Source organism: Musa acuminata, chromosome BXJ2-7, assembly GCF_036884655.1.
Source record: "Musa acuminata AAA Group cultivar baxijiao chromosome BXJ2-7, Cavendish_Baxijiao_AAA, whole genome shotgun sequence".
Lineage (NCBI taxonomy): Eukaryota > Viridiplantae > Streptophyta > Magnoliopsida > Zingiberales > Musaceae > Musa > Musa acuminata.
In genome coordinates, this window is record NC_088344.1 from 31,392,921 (window position 1) to 31,404,155 (window position 11,235).

Consider the following 11,235-nt stretch of genomic DNA (forward strand, 5'->3'; position numbering starts at 1 on the left):
TCCTTTGGAAAATAAATTTTCTATCCAAATTCATCGATTGGATCTATGCCTGTATCCTATATCATTCTTCCGCTTGCTTCTTTACGTAGAGAGAGAGAGAGAGAGAGAGAGAGAGAGAGAGAGAGAGAGAGAGAGAGAGAGAGAGAGAGAGCAACTTTAACTTACATTCTCTCACATGAATACCATAAAAACATTTTTTTTAAAAATTATGAAACTATACAAAAGAACCATGAATTCTTGGAGTCCACGGTAGAGCAAGCAAGATTTGCAAGATAAACAATGAAACTTCCCTATTGATCCTGTTCTAACCATGTATGATTAGTTCCCAATTATTTAGAGAACGAGTAACCCTCAGCTCTGCTTCATCAATAGAATAAGGAATGGAAAAAATGATACGTAATTAGCATCACATGAAAAATTAAGGAAGACACTGATCTCCAGGTTTCCTTGGTAATCTACGAAGGGTCATTTGAAAACCATTTTCAATGGGTTAACCCATTCGGTTGTAGGATCAAAATTTATTGAACTAACTAAAATTCATCTCTCTAAATCTAGTACAAACATAATGACGAACTTACGAGGAATAATAAGACATTTCACCCGTAAGAACTCTTAAACATCTCATCTTCCGCTTCTCATCGACGATAGTTTAGTATTCTTCATTCGTTACACATGTGAGATTGGCGAACCTGCAATGCTTGTAAAAATATCCAATGTTTAAGTTTACATAGTCATACAAAAAAAAGAATCAATACAAGTCAAACGACTTGCTATTTTTTATCTTGTTTCATGAAATTTGCCGCGTGAGCAATCTACGGAGAATGTTGCCTCCATGGTGGAAAGCTATATGAAAGAGTATGGAACAAGCATGCCTGTGGCATGCGAGAAGCTTCAAAACTTGGTTGAAAACGCATGAAAGGAACTGAACCAAGAGTGCCTTAAGTCGACTGTATTTCCCTGCCATTACTTGAAAGGATAACCAATTAAACATCAATGTACCAAGTTCATGTTCATGGATAGACCAACTATTTTGGTTATACCAAGGATAATATATCTTTGATACTTGTTAATCTTATCCGATTTGATCATGTTATCATTATATGGCCAAAATATATGTTACCTTAGATTTTGATATTTTTGTCATGTATATACTTATATTCACGTATACGGCTATGTATATGCATGCATGCATGCATATAATGATATATAACATGTGTTCCTAATTATTATAAGAAGAGTCCTTTGTATTTCGGGTGTGAAAATATACAAATTATATTTTACAATTTTTACAAAGAAAGCTTTTTGTATCTTGGAACCTAAACTACTAATCTTGCTGCCCCATGTACAATTAATCACTTTGAGAAAGAGTTGGAATGCGAAAGGGAAGGAGAGAGACTTGTAAAAAATAGAGACCTACAACTTCTCAATAATAAAGTCGAATATATTTTTCAATATTCTGATCATATATAAACAAAAAAATGTTATCTAACTCCAATTATATTTAGCTCGACTTTCTAGCAAAATATTTTATAATCCTATAAATTTATTATATTACTTTTAAATTTATCCCTATATAATACACATGATACAAGTGGCCTATGTTATAGTTTCATTTCTAAATTGCTGTCATAAATTATATTTATAAGGTTATTATGATTCGTTTTTCTACGACAAGATTGGACAACACGTCCAATGAGTCACACTCAGCTATGTGGAGCTGATCCAGCTGATGTGGATATAGACTAATTGAATTATGCAAGCAATGTGGATGATGGGATGGTTTATAATATTTTTTATTTTTTATTTAGAAATTAGACTGATGTGATCACTAGAGAAAGGAGACTCGATTGATGTGATTGGCTAATATCCTTCTTGACAATCTCAACACGTCTCCAACCAATCCAAAGGACAATAGTACAATGAATCACTTTCAATTAACATATAGATCTACGTGATGCAGCTGATACAATCATAGAAAAAATTAATGATGGGGAAGTAATATAATTGTTTTGCTTTGTAGTACAGAATATTAGATTGATGCCATTGTACATCATTTTTATTTGGAGTAAAAAAAACTAAAATCATAGTCTTTATATATGAGATTTAAATTAAATTAGATGTGTAGTAAATAAAATATTATATTAGTATTTGTTACGTTTTCTAAAATGGTATTAAAGTAACAAAAAATATTTTCAAAGTCCAATTTTGTTTAGCTCGACCTTCAAGAACAATATTTTATAGACTTATGAAATTATTATATTATTTTTTAATTCATCCCTATATAATACACATGATACAATTGGCTCATGCTTTAGTTATATTTCTAAATTGATACGATAAATTATATTTGTAACGTTATTATGGTTTATTTTTCTACCATGAATCACATTCATCCATGTAGATCTGATCCAACTGACGTGGACATAGATTAAATGAATCATGCAGGCAATGTGGATGATGGGAAGGTTTTTAATATTTTTTATTTTCTTCTTCAGAAATTAGATTGATGTGATCGGACATACATTCTCATTCCAGATAAAGGTATCAAGATCCAATTGACTACTATCTTACTTGTGGGAGCTTTTTAATAAACAGGTTAAGGTTAGATAAACTTCATTTGATCCAATCTAGTGATGAATAGAGACAGGTTTGTAATTATTCCTCGTTGTCTTTCAAGGATAAAAATTAATGACATATAATTGTTGTTCTTTATAGTACAAATATTAGGCTGATGTCATTGTACCATCTTTCTTTTGGAGTCAAACAGAACTGAAATCATAATCTTTATATAGGTTTAAATTAAGTGGGACGGGTAGTAAATAAAATTTTATATTAGCACTTGTTATATTTTTTAACAAGTAAAACTTTTATGAATAAATTATATTAAAAAATATAAAAAATTATAATTTATAGTTTTTACTTCTGATACCTTAAATTAGACCAATCAATCCTATTTAAATGGATAGTTCTCAAAATTAAATTAAATATCAGCAATCAAAATTAAAATTAACTAAAGTTAAAAATTAATCAAAATTTGATTTTTTTCTAAATTCGATCAAAATGAGATTGATCAAATCTAATTTTAGTCAAGTAGTTAAAATATGGTCAAAATCAAATTTGATTAAAGAAGGTCAAATTAGTCAATTTTATAATTTAGGATATAAGTAACAAATATTTGATTCGAAAGACAAAACTATAATTTTTCAGAATATGTCGTGAAAATATCTGATTTTAAAGGGCAAAGCTGTTAAGGCTGAAATTAAAAGAATTTATAAAGGTTAAACTGTAATTTTAATGGATGAAACCATAATCGCTCAAGGTACGTGGCCACCATAATGCATGGCATGTCCGTCGCCTGTAGCTATTGCAGTGCGCGACTGTCGATCACCTACACATTGTCATTATACATTCCCTTCGCGATGCCCATGTGCATGGTCATTCGCTCTTTACCAGCGGCCAACACTTTTCGACGATGCAATATAGCTATAGTTCACAACCAATCCCTCATCGATGTTCCTTTCCCTCGTGCATGACTATCATCACTACATGAGACTCATTGGCCACATATGTCCATGTCGACAGATGCCCCTTGGGGCTCCAACGTCCCATCAATATCGACCATGGCCAGTACATGCCATCATAGTGACATCATTGTAGTTGTCGATCAAAAGTAGCACCCTGCCTTGCTATGCTACGACATGCAGTGACATCATGATCAGGGCATGTCGATCAAAGTGAGCTCGTTTGTTGTTTTTTCTATAATAGATTTCAGTTCAACTTGATTAATGAATTATTATTCTACCAGTTCAAAGCCTTGCAATTAATAAGTAGAATGATGTCCTGCGTAGTCCCTCTCTAACTGCAACTTCCACAAAAGAAGAAGTAGGCATCGATGGTAAATTTGCAACCTGCAAACAAACACCTATCAGTAACATCTCTAATCATATTAGTCATCATTGTTGAGTTTTTACCAACCCATAATGGGTCTTTCCCGTCGACAGCTATAAGCGAAACCCCTCTGGAGTCACCTTACCAATTCAATCAAAATGCGATGAAACACAATGCCAACCTGGCAGGTAGCATTAATAATATTTTTTTTTTGAAGACCATGAATAATATAATGTTTCATTCGTGTATCAAAAATAGACTCATCTACATCTAAGAGTGATATCTTTGAACATAAATTTTTAATCTTAAAATTTTTTTGAGAAATTGAGAGATCACTTTAGATAGTATTTGTCAAATCATTCTACAAATACTAAACTTCAGCCATATTTGTTTTATTGAGCAATGTATCAAGAGTGATCTAAATCTCTGAAACTGATTTGCAATGAATAATATGTTTAAACATATCATGAGAAATAGATCTTTTTAACATAAATTCAGTCTTTGTATTTAAAGTCCTCAATCTCTTCATGGCATCTCTATTCACAATATCTAGTGTTGTTGTTGTATTGCTACCAACCATATCCTATAGATCTTCTCCTAGGAGATAGGACTCCAAACAAGACTTCTAGATCTTGTAGTTAGACTAATTGAGAAGTTGAATACCAAATCCATCAACTTGATTATAATATTTTATAGTTGAAAAAGGATCACATATAAGTGCAACCCTATTTAATTTGTTGAAGAAAGAAAAATTCTAGACTTTATTGAAGAAAGGAAAATGCCAAAGGGCCAGTAAATTTTGCTCATTCAAAGTGAACCTGTTCTGTTGTTTTTTCTATAATATATTTCAGTTCAACTTGATTAATGAATTATTATTCTACCAGTTCATAGCCTTGCAATTAATAATTAGAATGATGTCCTGCGTAGTCCCTCTCTAACTGCAACTTCCACAAAAGAAGAAGTAGGCATCGATGGTAAATTTGCAACCTGCAAACAAACACCTATTAGTAACATCTCTAATCATATTTATCATGAGTTTAATTTATTTTGAAGAAAATGATATTTGTAGGGAATTTATAGCATCATATATACCAGAAAAAAAATGGTGTAGCTGAATATAAGAATCAAACTATCATGAAAATAATAATAAGTTTTCTTAAAAGAAAGCATATTCTAAATCAGTTTTAGGTAAAAGTAGTTATTTATTTGTTAAATATTTCACCAATAAAGACTATTATGAATCGAACTCCCTTTGAAGCTTGGTATGGTATGAAGCCAAGTTTAAGCCATCTAAGAATTTTTAGTTGTATTGCTTATGCTTTAGCAAATTCACAAAACCATCATAAGCTTGATGAAAATTTTAAAAATATATCTTAATTGGTTATTCCTTACAATCAAAAGCATATCAATTGTATAATCCTATTAATGGTAAAGTTATTATTAATAAAAATATTATGTTTGCTGAAAGGGCAAGTTAAAATTAGGAGACCATTGAAGGTGAAAAATAAATTCAAACTCCAACAAAACTAGACACTCCATATAATCAAGTGACTGAGCTTGCTCCAATAAATTTATCGTTAGCCTCACCCAATAGCAATTCAGATTCATAAAATGATTCCTTAGATAAAACCCCTCAAGGAAAATTTAGACCATTGATAGAAATTTATGATTCAATATTTGTTTTATTTATTTCAGATTCTATAAGTTTTGAGGAAGTAATTGAAAAAGAGGAATGACGAAAGGCAATGAAGGAAAAAATTAAATCAATTAAAAAGAATGAAACCTAGGAGCTAACGAATCTACTAAAAGAAAAGAATGCTATTGAATTAAAATGGGTGTTCAAAATAAAGTAAAATCTAGATAGAAGTATCCAAAAGCCCAAGGCTTTGCTTCTAGCAAAAGGATATTCACAGCAATAAGGTATTAATTTTGATGATATTCCAATTGTTAGATTCGAAACCATGAGAATTATCTTGGATTTAGATGCTTATTGAGTTGACCTATTTATTAATTTGATATAAAATCTATGTTTTAAAATGAAGATTTATAAGAAAAGATTTTTGTTACTCAACCTAAAGGTATTTTAGTTAAAGGATATAAAAAAAAGATGTATAAGCTAAAGAAAACTCTTTATTGGCATAAACAAGCTCCAAGGGCATTGTACAACATAATTGATTATTATTTTCATCAAAATTAGTTTAAGAGGAGCAATAATGAACATACTCTTTGTCTAAAGAAGGAGGGTAAATATAATATTCTCATATTTTGCCTTTATGTTAATGATATTACATATATGGGTTCATCTAACTCTTGTATGGTAGAATTTAAAAAATACATGATAAATAAGTTTGAAATGTCAAATCTAGGTTTATTGCACTATTTTCTTAGGTTGAAGGTGAAGTGAGGATCAAATAATTTCTTTTATTTCACAAAGAAAATATGCAATGGTTATATTCAAAAAGTCTAACGTGATTAATTGAAAGCTACAGTAACTCCCATGAATATAAATGAGAAATTAGAACTTAAAGATGATACATATTTAATAAATGCAAGATACTATAGAAGTTTGGTTGGATGTTTGATTTATCTAACTCATACTCAACTAGATATTACCTTTTCTATTGATGTAGTATCTAGGTTTATGTATAATATAAGCAAACATCATCTCAAAGCTATTAAAAAATTCTACATTATATTGCTAAAATTATAGATTATGGCATTTGGTATTATCATAATTTTAAATTTAAATTATTTGGTTTCAATGATAATGATTGGGCAGGAGCTTTGGATGAAAAATAAAGTACTTTAGATAATATTTTTAGCCTCAGATCATCAGCCATATCTTAGAGTTCAAAGAAGCAAGTAACAACTACACTATCATCATCGGAAGCAGAATATATAGCTGTAACATCAGCAGCTTATTAAGAAATATGGCTTAGAAGGCTTCTTAGAGAACTTCATCAAGAATAAAAAGATGCAACTAAAATATTTTGTGACAACAAAGCCACAATTGTAATAACAAAGAATCGAACCTTTCATGAAAGAATGAAGCATATAGAGATTATCATTTCATCCGGGATTTTGTAGTAAGTAGTCGTAATAGTGAAGTATTGTAGCACAAATGAACAAGTTGCAGAAATTCTCACCATCACTTATATTTCAGAAGCATGTTTATTTCATATCTCAAATCAGTGTCTATTATTATGAATCAAGGGAGAGTGTTGAGAATTGATTCATATGTAGTTATCTCACTAGTTGTCATATTTTAAATAGTTCTGACTATGTTTCAAATAGTTCTACCTAAGTGGTCGATAATCTAAAAAGTTATTATGATGAGGATAGTTTTATACCTAAACTAATCATGGGTGAGATGATGAGGTAAAATATATTAAATCTCAGATTTTGATGATGAAATCAATTGGTGAATTAATGATCTAATCCATGTGTTGAGATAAATGATGCAGGACTAACTACGATCATGAAAAAGACAAAATGATTAAAGAAGCATCAAAGTTGGGTTGGAATCAATGATTGGGCACCAGGTCGGATGAATTGGGAGATACACCGAAGGATCAGATGATGCAGTGAAAACTTGCCAGAAGTTTACTAGGAGTTCGTCGGAAGTTCACCAAAAGTTCGACTGAACAATTGACATGCTAAACAAATTAGGTTGTTTGTATTTTAATTGTTTTAGCCTTAACTATCGTAGTTAGGACTTAAAATTGAGTTAGTTTTGGGAGAAATCCTACAAACTCAAATATGAGCCAACTAGGCCCTTAACAGGGCTGAATTAGGCCGGTTGGATGGCCCATTCAGCCACTTGGAGCCATGTCAGACGGTGGCACTGCCCAGACTGGACAGTGGTACCACTTAGATTGGGTGGTGGTACTACATGAGGCTCAGCCTCTCAAGTGGTTTGGGCGATGGTACCACCGATAGTTAATGTCGTCAAGTGGTGGTACCGCTTGAGCCCAGTCTCTAAGGCTTTGTTAGGTGGTCATACCACCTAGACTAGGCGGTGGTACCGCTAGTACCCTAGAAATCCGGGATGAGACACTTTTTAGCTCAATTTTTGAAGTCATTAGGGCCTATAGATACCCTTGTCCTTTCTGCATGAAAGTGTTGAATCACGAATTTTTATGATGAAACCAATTGATAAAGTTATAATCTAATATGTATTTTGACTGATGTAGGACTAGCTTCGATCATGGAGAGATAATTTGATTAAAGCAGGAAGAATCAAGTTGGGCTGGAATGGAACATGTGAGAAGATTGGATGTCAGACCGGAGGAAGGTCGACGTGTCGGTAGAAGGCTTCATGCCATAAGTTTGAGTATTGAGCTAGAAGGATTGGACATTGCACCAATGAAATCAAGTGTTGCGAGGTTAACATGCCAATTGGGCAATACGTCACAAGAGAGATTAATGTACCGAAGGTTCGGACGAAGCACTAGATGAACCAATGACATGCCGAACAACTTAGCATTCTTACTTGTAATAATTTATCTAGATCGAAGTAATTTAGAGGTCTAATTGTGTTGGTTTTAGGTATAACCATGTCAACTTGATTAGGGGCCAATTGGGGCTGAATCAGGGCTGTTTTAGGCCAAGAGAAAGGCTCATTCAGTGTCTTGTAGCAAAGTCTAACAGTGGTACCATCAGACTAGTAGTGGTACCGCCCAAACACAATCTTTAAGACTGTGTCAAACGGTGATATCACCAAACTGGGTGGTGGTACTGCCCAGACACAGTCACCCAAACTGTGTCAGGCAGTAGTATCAATAGACTAAGCAGTGGTACCACCTAGTGTTAGTGCTGCAGGCGGTGGTACCGCCCAACACAGGCGATGGTACTGCCAGGACCTAGGAAACATGGGATAAGACCTTTTTTGGCTTCATTTTTGAAGTCATTTAGGGTCTATAAATACCCCAACTATTCCTACATGGAGAAACAAGAATTAAGCAGAAAGGGGAAAGATTTCTAAGGTGTGAAAGTATTATAAAAGTGCCAAGTGTCCTCCTCCTCCATTTCTAATATTGTGATCATTCAAGAGAGGTATGAGGCTTGTAAGGGTTGTCTCCTAGACCCATGAAAAGGAGAAAAAGTTGTAAGAGGATAGTTGGTCTTTGCCCATTGAAGGAAAACCGTTAGTGGATACCGGTAACCTCGACGGAAGATGAATTAGGAGTGAACGTAGGTCATGACGATCGAACCACTATAAATTGGTTTGCAATTTTCTTTATGCTTTTCATTTATAATTGCTAATTGATTTACTTGCTCACTTATTTACTATGCTTACAAATGCTTTCAAGTTTAAACATATTTTCAATATCGGTTTTCATCGAACGAGTTTTTCAAACCGACATTTTTACGTAAGCATTAATTCACCATCCCCCCCCCCCCCCCCCCCCCCCCACTCCTCTTAGTGTTGTATTAATTCTAACAGAAAGAGCATGAAAGTGTGAACAAAAGTCTTGACGTTTTGGGGTGTGAAAGTATTGTAAAAGTGCCAAGTGTCCTCTTCCTTCTTTAGCTTTGTTATCAATCTAAGAGAGGTGTGAGGTTTGAAAAAGGTTGTCTTCTAAACTTATAAAAAGGAGAAAGAGTTGTAAGAGGGTGGTTGATATTCACGAATTAAAGGAAGACCATTAGTGGATGACGGTGGCCTCAATGGAGGAGGAATCAGGAGTGGACATAGGTTGCGACAACCGAACCACTATAAAATTGGTGTGCACTTTCTTATTGCTCTTAATTACTATTGTTTTCTACCTTAATTGTTTATCACTCATATTCTAAATCAAGCACACTTTCAATATCTTTTTCGATACGTTTTTATTAAGTCGAAAGTTTCGAATCGAATCAATTACCCACCCTCCCACCCCACAACCGCCCCCCCCCCCCCCCCCCCCCCCCCCCCCGCGTCTTAGTGCCAACTTGATCCTAACAAAATAGTTATCATTAGGTCATATAAATATGACTATGGTTTATGAAACAAAGATGTGTGCACATAGGAATATTTTATGAGTGTTCTTAATCATATCTTTTGTTTAATATTATTTTATTTTTTATTAATTTTTTTTAATTACATCATAATATTCTGTTTTTATCATTTTCTTATTCCCCCATCCTCACAGGTCCTCTTCTTTTAAATTCATTATGTCTTGAAACTCTTATAATATGTTTATTCTTATTTTCGATACCGAATGATATTTTTGTTTGAAAAAAAAAGAGTGCCGATAGATGAGAGAAATTGATTGTATACAATTAAAGCATAAGATGATGTAATAATGGAAGGATTAGCAATTCTTGAAGCCCTAAATATGCTTCTGCTAACATGGTCGACTGCGTAAACAGCTATATATACACTCCCTGATTCCTAGATGGCGTTGTCTTTAACATTGCTATCCTTTGTACGAAGCTGAAGGTTGTTTTAAGTTCAGCTTCATCCCTAACAACTTTAACATTTCTCCTCACCATCTTGCATTTGTTTGGAGAGAACTCACGAGGTACTCTTCCTTTTGGAACGCTGTTGCGACAGCCCTGCCTAGCAGCTGTGACTCACTTTCTTAGGTGCTCATGCGTCTCATGTGAGGCTGCAGTTCCAGATGACTTCCCGTATTGAAGTCGTGGAGCTGATCATCCACCACAGAGAAGGGAATAAGCACAGCCACATGTTCGCCGGAAGGCTTGAAACACGAGGACAGACTCATCCGCCGACTGATGGAAAAGCTCTCCATGAAATAGATTGTGGCAGGAGACGTCCCATCATGTCCGTGGGGTTCGGAACATTCCATAAGCAGTGTTTAATATTTGGAGGTCCCATCATAGATATGAATTCCAATAATTTTCTTCTAATATATATTAATAAAAATCCGCCAACAGTTGTTTTTGCACAATTTTTCTTCATTTAAGCATAATTGGATAGATTTTGGAAAGAAGTTTTTTTTTTGAACTTTTGTCAAAAAGAATATTTTATTTCTAGAATTTTTAATAAAATAAATATTTTTAATATCTGGAATACTCTTAACTTGTTAGTCACCTACCAACAGATCGGTCAGAGCAGTTGACTATGCTGCAATTAAAGCACACAATACTGTAATAGCGGAAGGAATAGCAACTTGAAACCCTAAATTTTTACAGCGCAGGAGGGCTTAAGCTAGATATGGATTCTGCAGTCTTTAATAATGCTACTCTTTGTATGAGGCTGAAGGTTGTGGAGTTCAGCTTCATCCCCACACAACTTAACACTTCTGCTCACAATCATCTTTATTTTGGGAAGGCTGATGCGACAGCCTTGCCTAGCAGCCGCAACACTCTTTCTTAAGTGCTAATGCATTCCCTTTGACA